Source organism: Piliocolobus tephrosceles, chromosome 5 (assembly GCF_002776525.5).
Source record: "Piliocolobus tephrosceles isolate RC106 chromosome 5, ASM277652v3, whole genome shotgun sequence".
In the NCBI taxonomy this organism is placed as follows: domain Eukaryota; kingdom Metazoa; phylum Chordata; class Mammalia; order Primates; family Cercopithecidae; genus Piliocolobus; species Piliocolobus tephrosceles.
In genome coordinates this window covers 41941481-41960496 of record NC_045438.1, presented here as the reverse complement: position 1 = coordinate 41960496, position 19016 = coordinate 41941481, and the positions used below count along the sequence as shown (strand labels likewise).

Sequence of the window (19016 nt, the reverse complement as noted above, 5' to 3'; positions counted from 1 at the left end):
TTTATTTTATTTTATTTTATTTTTTGAGATAGAGTCATGCACTGTTGCTTAGGCTGGAGTGCAGTGGCACGACCTTGGCTCACTGCAACCTCTGCTTCCCAGGTTCAAGTGATTCTCCTTGTCTCAGCCTCCCAAGTAGCTTGGATTATGGGCACCCACCACCATGCCTGGCTAATTTTTTTTGTATTTTTAGTAGAGATGGTGTTTCACTATGTTGCCCAGGCTGGTCTTGGACTCCTGACCTCATGATCCACCTGCCTCAGCCTCCCATAGTGCTGGGATTACAGGTGTAAGCCACCATGCCTGGCCTTAAAGCTTCCCTTCAAAAGAGAACGAAAGACAAATCATAGACTAGAAAAAAATATTTATGATTTACATATCTGATAAAGAATGTCTACCCAAAATATATAAAGAACTCTCAAAACTCAACAATAAGAAACCCTCAACTTTTGAAAATGGGCAAAAAATCTCAACAGACACTTCATCAAAGAAGTGTGTGGATGTCAAATAAGCATATGAAAAGATGATTAATATCATCAGTCATTAGAAAAATTCAAGGTAAAACTATAATGTGATTCTACTACATACCCATTACAGTGGCTAAAATTAAAGGACTGACTATAGCAAGTGCAGGCAAGGATGTGGTGGAACAGGAACTCTCTTAAACTGCTGATTAGAATGTCTGGAAAGCATATTAGCAATTTTTTTAAAAGTTAAAGATATCCTGACCACATGATCCAGCATTTAACTCTTACATATTTATCCAAGAGAAACAAAAACACATATTCATTCAAAGACCTGCACATAAATGTTCATAATAGCTTTACTTATAATAATCAAATAGAATACAATCAGCAACAAGAAAGAGTGTTCTGTTGATACATGAAACAATACAATTTTTTATCTCCATTGAAACTGTTTTATATCTTGCTAATATTCCACATTTCCTAATGTATAGATAGAGTCAAATCACAATAAAGGGGGCATCATTTTGTAATGCTTATATAGTCTAGACCAGGGGCTGGCAAACTTTTAATGTAGATGGCCAGATGGTCAATATGTTAGGTTTGCAAGCCAGATGGTCTTAGCCACAACTATTCAACTCTGACTTTTAGCACAAATACAGCCATAGACAATAGACAAAAGCATTGGTGTGGCAGTGTTCCAGCAAAACGTTATTTACAAAAACCAGCAGTAGGTGTATTTGGACTACAGAATGTAGTTTGCTCACTTCTAGTGTAGACCATTAGAACTAGTGTCAGTCTTTCAATGTTTCCCATTTTTGTTTTGTTTTTTTTGAGACAGGGTCTTTCCCTGTCACTCAGACTGCAGTGCAGTAGTCCAGTTATGGCTCACTACAAGCTTGGCCTCCTGGGCTTTCATGATCCTCTCACCTCAACTTCCTGAGTAGCTGGGACGACAGGCACATATCACCATGTCTGGCTAATTTTTTTTGGTATTTTTCTATAGAGACAAGTTTCTGCCTTGTTGCCCAGGCTGGTATCAGGCTCCTGGGCTCAAGCAATCTGCCCACCTCAGCCTCTGAAAGTGTTAGGATTACGAGTGTGAGGCACCACGCTCAGCCCATTTCCCTGATTTGATGTTTGGATCTGGGTCCTATTGGCCATTTGCCCAACATACTGATCCTGGTTATTAGGGAAAATATCAATGGACCCAGCTATCTCTGTGATGCCAAGAAGCTTAGGTATTTAGAGTTATCTGGGGAATTTTATGGTGTCAAGGAACAGGTTCTTTATCTCACAATGTGCTAAAATCCCATGAGAAGTGCGATGGATTAAATATGACTGCAAATTATTTGTCATCTCTCTTTCCATGCGCACCACCTGATGGAGTGGTAGAGTTTGTTTTCCTCCTTTTGGAGCTAGGCTGGCCTTGTGACTGCTTTAACCAATATAATATGATAGAAGGGATGTTATTCCAGTTCTGGGTCTAAAACTTAAGAAAGTGTCAGAAGTTTCTGATTTTGTACTTTCAGGTACCCTGAGCCACTATCTAAATGGTCTGTTTATCTTATGAAAACACCATAAGGAGGGATAACATGTGGTGAACACAGGTGAAGAGCTAGAGGCCTGAAACTAGATGGGGAGGGAGAAGCCAGCCATGCCAGCATCCAGGGCTGAACTCAGACTTCCAGCATCTGTGCAGAGGCATCAGTCAGGCCACAGCTGACTTCAGGCCCGGCTAACATTATGTGGAACAGGAGAATTGCCCAGATCATCCCAGTCAACCAAGATCATAAAATTGTTTTCAGCTATTAAGTTTAAATAAATGAAATAAGGAGATAAAAAATACTGACTGGGACTCTGTCTGAATGAAAGGATTAGTAGATTAGATTAGTGATTCTCAAAAGACTTTGCTGGATGCACATAAGTGTCCACAAAATAAGAGTATGATGGTTTCCAGGTTCAAATAAGATGGTAAACTATTTTGTGAATCAGAATTAAATTGGTTTATTTACTGTAGAACTTCTCAGAGGCTTTAACATGTACATTTAATAATAAGCATTATGAAAACTGCAAGAGGACAGAAAAGTTGCCTGTGACTTTTTTAAAAGTGTGTTTATTCACATCCTGAGGAAGGATTCCCAGAAGAGATGATGTCTAAGCAGTGTCCCAACCGTGAAATAAAGTCTTCTAGACACTGGACAAGATCATCTTTAAGCGTATTTCCAGCTCCAAATGTTATTATTTTCTCTAACCCATTATAAAATGGCCTCTCTTAGCACTATGAGATCTGTAATACAAGAAGTAGAACAAACACATGAAGTTCCTGTTGGAAATTCAAACTTCTCATACAGCCTTCACTCATTATGGATAAAGGCTTCTGCTTTGAGTCACCTAAGTACATTTGACTCCAAACTTGATAAATGCCTTGAAGTGAAAATATGGTGTCAGGCAGTCCCTATTCATGAAACGAACCAACCAACCAATCAACCCATATCATAACTTAATGGTGTGAGACCTCAGCAAAACTTTATAAGAACTAAATTTGTCTCATTTGTATCTTCTCGTACCTGCCACAAAATTTCCTCTGTCCAGTTACACTGGTCCTTCAATTTGAAAATAGTGCCACTTGTCTTTTCCTTCTTAAACTAACAAAAATAAAAGTGAAAGAAACAACATTATCCAATCTCATCTGTCTGTTGGGACATATTGTAATTGCTCTACTTGGAATCTCAGCACAAAAATTATTGAATTATCTGTCTACACAGTTTGCATTTCTCCCCTTCTCTTTTCATTTACACCACAATCTACTGCAGTTTGACCCCTTCTCTCATTCTGTCTCAATTATCTTCAAAACTGGAAACTTTCCCCAAGTATTTGCATTGAATCCCAAACTTTCAGTTCTTACCTGTATACAATGTGACTGAATGTAAGGGGAGCTCCCATATCCATACCTCTAGTCGTCCTCCTGCCCATAAACCCAATACCTGAACTCCAGACCTATGCAACTAACAACCTATTTCTACCTGAATATCATGAAGTATAAATAAACTTCACCCAATGCCAACAACATCAAACCCGCTCAACTATTTATTCATGGATTCAATTGATACTTGTCAGTCACCTATTCTGGGTCAAGAACTTTGCTAGGCAATAGATCGTAAAAGTGATCAAGACTCCACCCATAGGGAGCTTATAGTCTAGTAGTGGAGATAGACAAATAGACTAGCAGTTATAGAGAAAAACCTGAGTTTCTATGGGAGCACAGAGAAGAGACAGTTTAGTTCAGCCTTGACAGTGGTGATGGGGGTTTGGGGAGGGTGGTATGAAAGGCCTCTCAGATGAGAATGATTAAATCCAGTCTTTAAGATTGGATGGGGCAGGTAAAGGATGACAGCAGAGCAGCCAGTCAGAGGAAGTACCTTGTAGGGAGACTCACAGGGAAGAGACTGCATCACATCCTCAGGGAACAGCAAGTCGTTCTGCCTAGCTGATCCAAAGAATGATGCCTGGTGAGGAGCCTTGGATGATCAATACAGGTGGAAGAAGCCTTCCTTTAAGGAACCCTAATTCTTGGGCCACTTCAGTACTGTGCAACGATTACATGTTTTGTTTTTGTGTTTTTCTTGTAGGGGGAGTATGTAAAATACATATGCCATGTTTCCAATAAAGTTAAACATGCACCTACCCTATTACTGAACAATTGTTTTCTCAGATACATAGCCAAGAGAAATGAAAATACATGTCCATGCAAAGACTTATGTAAGAACATTCAAAGCATCCTTATTAATAACAGCCCAAACTGGAAGGAACCTAAATGTCCATCAATAGGAGAAAGAATAAACAAATAATGATATATTTATATAGTGAAATAACATTTCATAATAAGACAGAACAAACTGTCCATACATGCTGCACTGTGGCTGATTCTCTCAAAATCATGCTAAGCAAAATAAGACAGACACGAAAGATTACTGAAGTCCAAGAGTAGGTGAAATGTATTATGGTGACTGAATTAGAAAAGGGTTGCTCTGTGGGTGAGGATGGATGAGGATGGGAAAGGGAACTTTCTGGATGGTGGAAATGCCCTCTATTTGTTTTATTTTTTTGAGACAGAGTCTCGCTCTATTGCCCAGGCTGGAGTGCAGTGGCGCTATCTCGGCTCACTGCAACCTCTGCCTCCCAGGTTCAAGCGATTCTCTTGCCTCAGCCTCCCGAGTAGCTGGGATTACAGGCACGTGCCGCCACACCTGGCTAATTTTTGTATTTTTTAGTAGAGACGGGGGTTTCACCATGTTGGTCATGCTGGTCTTGAACTCTGGACCTTGTGAACCACCCGCCTTGGCTTCCCAAAGTGCTGGGATTACAGGCATGGGTCAATGTGCGCTGCCTATTCAAAACTCATTGAGCTGAACACTGATATGTACATTTTATTGAATGGTAATTATACCTCAAGTTTTAAAAATGCCAACGAAAGTATTTCTTTTAAGAGTCTGAATGTAACAACATGGTTTGTTTTGTCCACACTAAAGCTGTTCAAGTCTTAAAACATTGTACAGCGCAATTTAATGACCCTGAAATATATTTTTAAAGTCATGGAAGAGAAACAAAAACAAGATATGAATGGATTATTCAAAAAATCAATAAGACATAAATACTTCATTTTAACTGAATTTGCATAGATGTTTTGGACCTTTTCGATTTAAAAACCCACAGAAATCAATAACTTCTGATATGGGCATATATGAAGAGCAACTGTTTTGTCATCTATGAATTAATGTATTAAGGAACTTGGAGAAAATCCAGATGAAATTTGATAGAATATGAAAAAAAATCAAGAGATAAAGTCAAGTAGAAATTGCTCTGACATCAAGAAGTAAATTGTAACAGAAATATTTTTAGATAATACAAAGAGCAATAATTCATTAACAGGAAGAGGGAAGTACTGAATGGGCTTTTTATTCTTTGATAACACATTTAATGCAGAGGACTGAATCACATGAACTCATTGAGAAAATATTTAAATTTCTTTCAAATTTGATACACAATCCTGACATTGACAGAGATAAAATCGAACTCACATTACACCGTTACAGCAAGGACACCAGTGACAAGCTGGTTAATGAGTAGCATCAATTGAAAGAGTATTTAAAATTACTTACACACAAGAAAATTATCAGTGCCCTGAAATCTTACAGCTCTTGCAGTTGATATATGAAATAAATTTGACTGAAGTTTTCCTGCACTTGACAACAATCCTGAAAACTTACTTATCATTATGAAAGAGTTCTGAACCAGAAAGAAAACAAATTTCAATCAATCATACCAAAGGAATGACTGAATGAATTATCATTGTTCTTTCTCTATAGAAAATAATATGAAAAACTCTTGGCCAGGCGTGGTGGCTTTTGCCTGTAATCCCAGCATTTTTGCTAGGCTGAGGCGGGTGAATCACGAGATCAAGAGATTGAGACCATCCTGGCCAACATGGTGAAACCCCGTCTCTACCAAAAATATAAAAATTAGCCGGGCATGGTGGCAAGCGCCTGTAGTCCCAGCTACTCGGGAGGCTGAGGCAGGAGAATCGCTTGAACCTGGGAGGCAGAGGTTGCAGTGAGCCGAGATTGTGCCACTGCACTCTAGCCTGGGCGACAGAGCAAAACTCCATCTAAATACATAAATAAATAAGTAAGTAAATTTTTGTCATGTGGTCAACAATATGCAAGCAAAAGTAGAACAAGTAGAATTATAGATGTGATCAGTCAGTTAATACAAAATATAAGGTTTTTTTCTAAGATTTTGTGATATTTCTGGCATTTGTAAGAATGCTAAAACTTGTAAGTTGTGGTGATTAATTTTCTCTATGCAATAAATATTCACTTATATTAGTAATTCTGCATTTGTAATTTTGTATTCTTTTTCTTAAAATGCATGTCCTAAATTATACTTGCCTAAGACCCCACAACACCTGGAGTAACCCACGCATGTTTTTTTAGATTATGTGTTCCTCAAGGGCAGGGACTGTGGGCTTTTTCTCTCCACAACTGACCAAAAGTAGGAGCTCAACAAATACATGTGCAGTGAAATGGAATGGGGACAAACGGTCTGGTAGTATAGTAGAAAGCAAAATTTGGTTATGGTAGGAGCAGTACAGACACATCTGGATCATAGTCTAAATTCTCTCCAGGGACCAAATATATATATTTTACCCCTTGGGTTATTGGTCTGGCAGACTCCAATTTTTAGTAGGGTTTATATAATCTAAACTTCTTATAACCTCTGCTCCACTGGATACAGGTATTACTCAGTTGAAGTTAAAAATAGAATATAGGATTATGTGCAATGCTTTATCTATAACTTTCTTGTAAGTTTAAACTCAGTACATCTCTAGTTTTCTAATATTTTGGAGGAACTGTTACAAATAGGTAAGGAAAGTTTGAGCCTTTGCTGCAAATTCAAGTATACTCTGAAAAACCCAATTATCTACCTTTGAACTATAAATGACAATGAAAATAGTTTTATAAGACAATTAATATTACAAGTCATTTATAAGCTCCAATTTTCCCGATGAACTGAAGTTATTTGTTACTTTTCAAATCAGAAATAGAAATGGTAGAATTACCAAACCATAGGTTTGCTTAAGAAGCTGCCAAGTCAAGCAGTACCATCATTATCCCATCCAAACAGATGTTATCCTATTTTTAAAGACTTCTGGGAAAGGGAGATTCCCTAACCTTCCTTAGCAACCCACTTGGATGTTTAACAACATTTGCTGTCAGGGATGCTGGTTCTCTGAGCCTGGATTGAGTATTTTTATATGTTTCTATGTGTTCATGTTTTTCCTTGTCCTTGTTTCCTCTTTTGGTACTAATTTTTGGCTTTTTCCATTAACTTTGTTTGTAGACATCTTTTTTTCTGCAAATAAAAAAATCTTCAACGACCCCCCAAAATTAAATAAAACACATAGAATATTGTCTTACATATCACACATATTTGGGATGGAAATGAGTTTTAACTTAGATTTTATACAACTAATACACAGGCATTTGATATTCACTTCCTATATGTGTGTCCATTAGACATTTATGAATTTGTGCGAGTTAAGGACATATATCATTTTATTGAAATGCATTACATTTTGGCAGTATTAAGTATTTGAACATATCATTTTGCTTGAGTTGTTAGTTTTTTCTGAATGCTTTACAAATTTTCTGTATTTGAACTGGATAAGAAATTCTAATAGAGGTCTCAGCAGTGCTGAAGATCTTGGGCAGAACACCTCTTTTATTTCTGCCTTGTTAATTTAGAGTGTTTGCCTCTCAATCCATCTGTGCATCTAGAAATCTGTATTAGTCAGGGTTCACTAGAGGTAAGAACTAATTATATATATATGTATATATGAAGCAGAGTTTATTAAGATAATTGACTCATGATCACAGGGTGAAGTCCCATAATAGGCCGCCTGTAAGCTGAGGAGCAAGGAAGCCAGTCCGAGTCTCAAAACCTCAAAAGCAGGGAAGTCGACCATGCAGCCTTCAGTCTGTGGCTGAAGACCTGAGGGCCCCTGGCAAACCACTGCTGTAAGTCCAAGAGTCTGAAAGCTGACAAACTTGGAGTCTGATATTCAAGGGCAAAAATCATCCAGCATGGGAAACAGATGATGACCAGAAGACTCAGCAAGTCTTCTCATTCCACTTTCTTCTACCTTTATTCTAGCTGCATTGGCAGCTGATTAGATGGTGACCACTCAGATTGAGGGTGGGTCTGCCTCTTCCAGTCCACTGACTCAAATGTTAATCTCCTTTGGCAACACTCTTGAGATGATTTGGCTGTGTCCTCACCCAAATGTTATCTTGAATTCCCAGGTATCGTAGGAGTGACCCAGTGGGAGGTAATTGAATCATGGGAGTGGGTCTTTCCTATACTGTTCTCATGACAGTGAGTAAGTCTCATAAGATCTGATGGTTTTCAAAATGAGAGTTTCCCTGCACAAGCTCTCTTCTCTTGTCTACCACCATGTGAGATGTGCCTTTCATCTTCCACCATGATTGTGAGGCCTCCCCAGCCACGTGGAACTGAAAGTCTAATAAACCTCTTTCTTTTGTAAATTGCCCAGTCTCAGATATGTCTTTATCAGCATCGTGAAAATGGACTAATACAATCCTCACAGACACACCCAGGAACAATATTTTGAATCCTTTAATGCAAACAAGTTGACACTCAATATTAACCATCACAGTAGCTGACCAATTATCCTTAAATACCCAGCTGGCCATATCTCATATGAAAACTGTGATTTGACAGGTACCAGGAAAGTTATGTTGTTTCGAAATAGTTCTTATTATCAGGTACCTGAGTACCTGAAATTCCACTAATAATGATTCATTTCATTGTACTATTTTTTTTTTTTTTTTTTTTTTTGCATGTGTAAACTCTTTTAAAATACATAGCTTTCTAGAATTGTAAGACTTTGATCAATTTACTCCAGGAAAATGACCTCCAAGTGTACTTCTCAGGTAAGCCACTAGAAGTCTGGTGGATGTCTGGGAATGAAGATATATAGGCAGAAGATGAACATACATTCTAGTTGGCAGTGGATGATCTTGATTCATGCCGTTTGTCCAGATGTAATGATTCATAGCTTCCCCTTTTGCTCTCAAATGTATGGTCATCTTTGTAAAGTCAACCAAAGCAGGAAATGGTTATTAAGTGAAGCTGTGAGGAGTTTGGGGAATAACTTTAGAGGACTTAGATCTGAGATTGATTCCCTGCTCTCTTACTTGTTGACTGAGTGACCAAGGGCAGATTATTTAACATTTCCTACTCTCAGCCTCCCCATTGACAAACATGGACTTAATCTTAAGTGTCTTTTAGATATACCTTGTAATGATGCAGCCATTAATATTGGTAACTCCTATTTTGCACAGGCTTGGCATTTGTAAACTATTCAAATTTGCCAGACACAGATACTTTTCTGCTCTAGGGTCACCCTCTTGTTATTTGCATTTCACTTCTAATTGTGTTCCTAAATTTCATCTTTATCAATTATCTTGTATACGTATTGTCTTTGTTCAGGCCTCTATAACAAAGTGTCATGAAATGGGTGGCTTATAAAAAACAGAAATTTATTTCTCACAATTCTGGAGCCTGAAAGTCCAAGATCACAGCATCAGCATGATTGGGTTCTAGTGAGGGCCCTCTTTCAGGTTACAGACTCTGGGCTTCTTGTGTCCTCACATGCTGAACGAGAGTGAGCTAGCTCTCTGGACTTTTCTTATAAGGACATTAATCTCATTCAGGAGGGGTCCACCCTCATGCCTAGTCACTTCCCAAAGGTCTTACCCCCAGATAGTTCTACCACCACATTGGGGATTAGATTATAATCTACGAATGTTAGAGAATACCAACATTCAGTCCTTAAGACTTACCAAGAAAACTGATCTCACAACCTGCACCACTCTGTCTGGCAATGGCTTTGTCACCTTCAGCTGTGTTATTGGATATTGTTCTATGTATGTTCACTCTGTCCTGTATACCAAGCTGTCAGGTTCTTGAAAGCAATAAGATTCATCTTCCCTTTTTACTAGGAATCTAACACAATGCGGAAAAAAAATAAAGAACTGTCAGAATCACATTGCTTCACTGAGTTAAAACTCTAGGCTTATGTATCATTCTCAGCTTCATTCTTGAATTATTTTCACTGAAAACAAAAGGTGTTAAAGTTATTGCTATTTTGTAAAGGGTGTGAAATAATTTAAAACAGATGCAAACATTCTTGGTAAGTGTAGGAACTGCATCCTTCAGGATTAAGTTCCAAAATAAAAACAACTTCGATCATGACAATTTCTTTGCTACGCAAACTAAGAAAATGAGTCTGCCTTGAACCAGAAGAAAATTCTACAGAGCTGGAGCTATATCTCCATGGTTCATTTGGTTCTTAGCCTTCTCTCTGGGCCTGCCAATCAAGACACTTAGGAGAGTGTTTTGCTGGCATATGCAAGCCCTGACTACTTGAAATGAGGCAGATATCACCAGGGCATTTTAGAGGCCAGACACCAGATGGTAATAATACATTTCAACTATTAGAAGTTTGGATCAGAAAGCTAAAGGTGCAAGTCTTATCTCATTTGTCAAATGATGTAATTCATTATTAAATCAGGACACACGAGTTAACATCTGAAGTATAATTTTGGTTGCTATTTATAATGCATTCATCGGTTTATTTGGCTTGGGTTAGCTTATTTAATTGTGTGTTACATTTTACATTTGTTAAATACTTAGGAGGACTAGGAAATGACCCGCACAAATCCCAGTTCTGAGTAAATCAAAACTTCTCTTCCTGTGCCAACTCAACATTAGAATGTTTCAGTTATGTGAAGAAATTACACATTATTTAAAATACTTGGAAGAGGAGACTACAGGAAACTCTCTAGGTAAATGTAGTGAAGTTTGACAACATGTATGGGCTTTGGGGACTGTACATTTTTAGAATGAAAGTGAACACATATCCAGCTCACAAAAAGAGAGAATGGCCATAAATAAATTAATTAATTGCTTTTTTTTTTTTTTTTTTTTTTTTTTTTTTTTTGAGGAGGGTGACAGGATCTTGCTCTGTAGTCCAGGCTGGAGTGCAGTGTCACCATCACAGCTCACCGCACCCTCAAATTCCTGGACTCAAGCAATTTTCTCACCTCAGCCTCCCAAGTGGCTGGGACCCCAGGCTCATGACACCATGCCTATTTTTTTTTAAAATTTTTTGTACAGATGGGATCTCACTATGTTTCCCAGGCTGGTTTTGAACTCTTGGCCTCAAACAATCCTCCCATCTTGACCTTCCAAACTGCTGGGATTACAGGCATGAGCCACCACTCCCCGGCCAATTAATTTCTTAAGATACTGATAACAAAAGGAAAAAAAGATTAGCAGGCTAGGGTATCTACACTGGGAAATCTTTACATAATTTTTACTAAGAAGTGAATGAGTTCAGGCTTTTTTAAAAAATTATTTTAATTTTTTTGGGTACATAGTAGGTACTCCACATTTACGGAGCACATGAGTTTTTGTTTGTTTGTTTGTTTTTTTAGATGGAGCCTTGCCTCGCCTCGCACTGCCAGGCTGGAGTGCAGTGGCACGATCTCAGCTCACTGCAACCTCTGCCTCCCAGGTTCAAGCAATTCTCCTGCCTCAGCCTCCCGAGTAGCTGGGACTACAGGAGCTTGCCACCGTGCCCGGCTAATTTTTGTATTTTTGGTAGAGATGGGGTTTCACCTTGTTGGCCAAGCTGGTCTGATATGGGCATACAATGTATAATAATCATACCATGTAAAATGAGTTTAGTCTTGAAGAACTTTTAAACAATAAAATCTTGGTAGCTCTGGCATTGACTCGGAAAAGAAGAGAACGTAATCAATCTGATACTGAATGTTTTATGGTTGCCACACCGTCTGCAAATGGAGTCATCATCGTCTTTATCATTAGCATCATCAGCACAGCTAATATGTATTGAACACTTCCGATGTGGCAGGCACTGTTCTAAGAATTTCTACCTGTCTTAATTCATTTTATTCTCTCAAAAATTCTATGAGGTCGGTACTCTCATGCCCATTATAAAGATAAGAAGCTGAGACCATATAAGTTGTAAGAATTATAGAATATTGAAGTTGGAACGAAACTTAGGGCTCACTTTGTTCAATTCCCAGTGTATGGATGAGGAAACAGGTACAGAGATGAATGCATTGCGCAGAGTCACATAAGAAGTTAGTGCCTGACCATGAATACTTAGATAAACAAGCAGCATATATTTAATGCTTAATGTATAACATTTAACCCTGACAGCAACACTATGAAACAAATACTATGGTCTCAATTTTGTAGGAAAATGAAGCTCTTAGAGATGTTAAGTGATTGGCCAAATCACTGTCAGGTAAATGAGGGTGTTGGGTGTTGATCTCTGGCCTGTCACTAGACATTATGACAGTATCAGCAGACTGCCTCTCGAAAGCATAAGACGGTCTCCTCTCTGTTGATTTTGCCCTGCACAGAGTGGCCTCCTACTTATGCTGTAAACAACTGCATTTTAGTCTTTAGCCTTGTTAGATTTCATGTCAGAGAAAGCAGTTAATGGAACCCTGGAATAATTAAGAAAAAAGCCAAAATAAGTGGCAGCCCCTGTGCTAAGTTCCGAAACACCAAAACAATAAGAGGCTTTCCATTGTTCTATGTAATCAAACCTGGATAACAATGGAAAAACTCAACCAAATATCTTTATGCTTTCAGATGTCCTGATATTTATAATCACGCAAATGTTCTTCATTTCTGCTTTCACTCAGGAATTTTAGGGGCATTTTGCAAACATTGCTATTATATTTGTGTAAATGCAATAAACCTAGTGATGTAATCTCTTGTTGGAAACTTAAATACAATTGTCTTGATATATTTTCTTCTTCAAATTTTGCCCTGGCCATGACATGTAATATTTCCCATTACATGTATATTATAGTTTTTTTAAAAATGGCATCATGGTTTCATTTAATGAAGAGTGAATTTTAAAGATGCCAATTGGTTGTTTTTAGCGTATCTTTAAGTTTATATATACTTGGATCAATATATGCTACGAGAAATGTAATTTGAAATCACAAGTGCACACAAGATATTTACTAGACAGAAGATACATATATGTATCTATATACATACCTTCAGATTTCACATAATTACTAATTTTTAAAGTTACATACATCGTGCACTTAATGCTCTAACTAAGCCACCCAGTTAAATATCACATTTTCTATGTAAAACAGAAAATTTGAAAAACTAGATTTTCAAGAGCAAAGTAAATTTGGGAGTTGCTTCATTAACATGGAGACGTGATTTGAACTCGTAACTATCTACTAATAAGAGAAAGGTACCCTTTATAGATATTCAGAAGGCTATTATTTTTACTCATCTACTCTGATAATACAATGGATGTTCTAAGACAAACTGGGGGTGGTATCCAAGGGCTTCATTTATCTGAAATTAGAAGTGCCCATAATGGGTTGGCAGAGCGGTGGGCAGCATTGTGTGTTTCCCAGTTCTCTCTAATTAGCCATAGAAAAATGTGAAGAATAGCACCCACATTATCTAAATTCTTTTTAGGATTTGCTACCTTAAAAACTATTTTCCTTTTGTTACATTCAATATGTATAATTAGGCGTTCGGAAAGTCCTCTATTTGGAATTCTTTCCTTGCTGACCTGCCACCCAATTGCAAGTAATATCCAGCAGCCATTACTTATTTGCTGAAGGTTGTTTCTGGGAAACGTTTTTTTAATTAATTAATAGAACACATAAGATATACGTAGTTTTTAATCCCCAATGTCTATCCCCTTCCTCAAAACTCATCTAGCCCACAAAGGTGTCTTCCTCTGGTTGCCTTTCTTTCATTATCTCTTAGGACTTTCTCCTCTGCAGTCCCCACCTTCCATGTCCAGCCACACTGGCCTTTCAGTTCCTCATGGCACAGAGCTTCTCCTTGACTTAGAGCTTTTGCACTTTCAGTTCTCTCTTTCTGGGACTCTTTTACCCTGCTTTTCCTCAGTCAGTTCTCAGCCCAAATGTCAACCCTGCAGATACCTCCACCCTCATCCAATATTACCCTACCTACCTATTTATTGCCTATCAATTACCTTGTTTTATTCTTGCCATTTTTCATGATTTGAAACTGTCTTATTGGTAAATTTGTTTACTATCAGTTTCTCAACCAGAATGTGAGGCCCATAGAACCTAGAGGCCTCATCTGTGTTGATCACTCCTGTATCTCTAGTCATCAAACTTGGTCTAGCACATGGTTACTTGAAACATTATTTTAAAAATCAATACATACATATGTGCATGCATGCATATATACATATATGTCTTTACTCAAAAACCAACCTATGGTGATAGAAGTTAGAGCACAGATTATCTCAGGGGTACCCTGTGGGAAGGGGTACAACGGAGCCTTTTGTAATCTTAAAAATATTCTCCATCTTTTTCAGAGTAATGGTTACACTCACACAAATATATGCCAAAATTAATATAATTGTACACTTATTTGTTTACTTTGGGTACCTACATTTTTAAAAATACTTTTTTGTCAACTCATCAAGGACTGATTTACACACATGATATTTGGTGAGCTTTGTACCAGTGGTGCTTGGGTCAGGCATCCTTAAATGCCCGGCAAAAATATGATTGTTGGAAAAGAATCATTGCCTTAAAGGACAGATGTAATAACAACAGAACAGGTTGCCTCCCCAAGGCTCCATTTGTTTTTGACACAGGTCTGTTTGAAATATGCCCCGACCCGTGTCATTATTTAAGACGTTATTTAGCATAGGGAGTCTAACACATTTCAGTGGCAGTGTCGTGGCCTATACACAGCCCAGGAAAAGAAAAGAAGGCAGCAGTAAAATACTAACTTTAAAACTCAGATTATTTATTCAACACCATACATCACTGGCACAGTCTCTGCTAGTTAAGGATCCCACAGTAGAGTGCAGGAGAAATGATTATAAAACAATGATAGATATAATTATAGGGCACTAGAGGGATCTGGAGCATATCAGTTTGCCAGAACAGAAGGTATTGACATATTCATCTACGTATACAAGAATATCAGTGGGAAATGACATACTGAGTAAGTAGTTCCTCTATAAAAAATCTTTTTAAAAAAGATACAAAACAAATAACTGACTTTCTTATGCTGTTATACTAACCAGAAACACTGGGAGCAGCCTCATCTATATACTTGGACTTTTCAAGTAGCTGAATATTTTGAGTACAAAATGTTTTAAAATGAGTTTGATTTTGTCCTGTGCAAATCTTTCTAAACAGATCATGGATTTCTTCTTCCTTTTATACAAGGTGTATTGCTATGACACAGTAGTCTCTCTGTTTGGGTTTATGAAGCACGTGGATGATCACGTGGGACTATTTCAGCGATGGCTCTGTTGTTACCCCAGTAACAGCAAAGTAAACCCACCCTGCATTACATCTGTATAATTTTGTTATCTTCTTCTTTGCTGAGAGCAGCCTCCTCTGGATGAGAAATAATATCCTCTACTAGCACATTTTCTCTTTGATGCTTCCAACTTGCTACCTTATTTTACATACAATTTCTAGCTCAGGGCCTAAATCACTGCACAAACTTAGTGACAACTATTTGACTTTTTTTGCTTTACTACCCTAAACTCAAGGTTCAAACCTATATAAAAGAGGGTCAGCTCTACCAGGTATCACATCAATAGATAAACTGGGAGTGGGTCAAGTCACTATTCTCAGGAATTCTAAAAGTTTAAGGACATAGGTACTAATGAAAGACTTCATTGGTGAAATTCAAGAAAAATACATTTTTTCCCAAAGTGTTTTATGGCTGACAATGAGAAACAACTCTTCTCTTTTCTGACCATATAGTATACCAAATTTGTGTGGCCTATGTTTAAACCAAAATCACTATTCTCTGAAACCCCCTACAACTGCTTGCCCGTATACTCCCATTTCTTTAACATTGGAAATTGATGTTTTACCCTAAGAAACCACTGCAAGAGTTTGGGAGGCATTTGGACTTTGATAAGCTCTCTCTGTTATTTTTCTCTTTCATGCTTCCCTCTCTTCCTGCTCCCTTTCTCTGTCCCTGCTAGATTGTTAGGAGTTTCTATTTCAGAATCTTATGATTGAAAGGGAATCCCCTAGTTGCTTGAATGAGGAAGTGGAGGCTAAGAGAGGGGACTCAGGTCTCCCACTAGCTCAGGGTCAGGACTAGCACATGCACTCTGGGCTGACAGAGCCACCCAGCTTCTGCCTAAAAACCCTGGATCATCATGACGCCTCCACAGGCCCTGAGCACAGGCATCCTCTGTGGTCAAAGACGCCGGCTTTTGTGTTTGCTTTTCCCTTCATCTTTTCACACCTTTCCCCTTCAATTTGTATCCTATTCCTAGTTGCCCTAGTGTGCCCATGTCAGTCTGGTCCAAGCTTTGGATCTCTCTGATTTACTCCCTCTCCAGACCCTCCTATACTATCTCCATTCTATGCTTTGTCAGGATAAATCAGTTTGATCACTAAGCTAGCTGTCACTGTGGAAGGCAATCTAATAAATTAATCTTTCATAAGAAGTTAATGACTGATTAAGAGCTTAGGATAAGAAGAGCCTACCACTTGTAGTTAGCTTGTAAAGGAAGATTTCTACAGAGGCAGAGCCTTAACCCCAAGCAGTGACTGTTAAGTGGAGGAATTTCAGTTCTAACCACTTTTGGAGCTGGGGGAGGGTGATGGAAGAAAGTAGGATGGAGGATGATGTTAGTGCGGTGCTCTTAAATTGCTAACATTGTATAATAAGCCTACATTTCCCTATATCTAAGGTGGCAGTTCAGGCATTAGTAATCCTGGACAGAGTCTTACTGGCTGTTCCTTTATCTGATATTTGTTCATCTTTAAGAAGGTTATCTGTGGAATATCATTGAGCTTCCTCAAAATAAAGGCCTGACTGGGCATTCCTTGAGCATTTTCTAGAATATAACACGTATTTCACAGCAGATTGAACTGATGAAATATGCAGTATCCTTCCATAAACTATGGGCAGGATTGGTCCTAAGCTAAACTAGAAAACCATCAAAGTTTGCTTGCATCTTGCCCATCCCCACAGCTGACCTCTCCCGCCCCTTGCATCCTCTATGCATTCCTGTATTCTGTGCTTACCATTCCCTCCTCCCCCTCCACCCTTCTCATCCTCAGGCCTCAGGCCTGGATCATTCATGGGATCATTTATTTCCTGACATATTTTTTGCACAGAAGAAATCTGTTTAAAATAAGCTCCACATGAATATCTTTAAAGGAGAAAAAGAGACCAACTTGTCATGAAGTGAAGAATCACGTGAAACCTGAAGAATGTGACGAACAGGGAAGAAGGGAGTTCTCAGACAGCCAACCTCCATTCAGTCTGAGGGACAAAGTGTAAAGGGATGCTTCTCAAACTATAATGAGAATAGTAGTCATTGGGGATCTCATTCACATGGAGTTTCCCAGGCCCTAATTTTGAGGATTCTGATTTTATAAATCTAGGGGGTAGCCCAGGTTTTTAATAGAGCATTTCAGGAGATATTGCTACAAGTGGTCTTGGGAATATATTCTGAGCAACTCTGGAGTACAGGGTGACATTTGGTTAGTTGGATGTCTGCATGCTCTGTCTGCCTTGTAAAACCCATGGGGATAAGCACTTTATCCTTCAATCCTAACAGATGTCATCTTGAATCACAGTATGGCTCTGGCTGATCGGTCCTTCATTACCACTATCTCCCTCCACTCCTGAGCCAAAGCATGTATAGTGGGATAAAATGACTTGTCTACATTAGAATGACTGGATTTGTATCCTATTGACAATTCAACAGATATGCAGATATCCCCTCCATATTATTTTCTTCAACTAATTTTTGGGGACCTATGTATTCCTTTTTTCTTTTTCTTTTGTTGCCCAGGCTGGAGTGCAGTGGCCGGATCTCAGCTCGCTGCAAGCTCCGCCTCCCGGGTTTACGCCATTCTCCTGCCTCAGCCTCTGGAGTAGCTGAAACTACAGGTGCCCGCCACCTCGCCCGGCTAGTTTTTTGTATTTTTTAGTAGAGACGGGGTTTCACCGTGTTAGCCAGGAAGGTCTCGATCTCCTGACCTCGTGATCCGCCTGTCTTGGCCTCCCAAAGTGCTGGGATTACAGGCTTGAGCCACCGCGCCCGGCCCCTATGTATTCTTAACATCACAAGAATCATGACACTGTTTAATTTTCCTCCATATACTAATTAAAGCAGATAAGTAGGAAGCAAGAGATCCACCAGAAAGGCAGTTCTAAGTCATTACTCTTTATTAAGACCTAAGGCTATCTTCTATTTATTCATTAGAATCCCATAGCAGGTAACCCTTTTAATGTCTTATTTATAGTACTATAAATTTATCTGAGAGACTGGCATGGCAGTTAATTCATTTTGCACAATTTTATGGGGGGAATTTATTACAATGATTTATATAGAATGTACAGGGAATTAGACACATCATCTTGACCACATCCCTAGTTATAAAAAATAGGGAAACCAAAGCCAAAAGACTTAAGGGATATAGTGGATACTTTCCGCCCCGTGGTTTGCAAGACTCCTTTTCTTGGGGGAACAGCTTTTTTTTTTTTTCTTTTCCATGAGGACCTTTTCCTCTTCAGGTCTAGTCATGACCAATCAGATTACTCTACCCAAGCCGGGCAAGTGGTTCAGGTGCAATGACATGACTAAGGCTGCCTGAGCTATCTGGAAAGAAGGTCTTTTCCTGCTGGGTTGCTTATCTAGGAAGAAGATAATCTGGGAATGCTGCCACCAACCTGCAGAATGTTTGCCTGAAGGGCAAAATGAAGCACAGAGATAAGAACAGACATGGAGAAGGCCTTACGGGGTAATAAAATTTGAGCCTCAGGATCTCACTATGTTGAAAGTTAGTCCTTGAGTTATAGTTATGTGAATCAATGAAATCCATTTTTTCTTAAAGTCATTTGAGTTGCAGA

General features: G+C 38.6%; 1 long non-coding RNA gene across 1 annotated transcript in view; it reads left to right on the top strand.

Moving 5' to 3' along the window:
- The window catches only part of LOC111520735, a 75170-nt gene extending 72162 nt beyond the window's left edge, over positions 1-3008 (top strand). The window contains exon 3 of the long non-coding RNA XR_002724746.1: positions 1997-3008. This is a non-coding gene — a long non-coding RNA (uncharacterized LOC111520735). The remainder of the gene's footprint in view (positions 1-1996) is intronic.
- The last annotated feature ends 16008 nt before the right edge of the window (positions 3009-19016 follow it).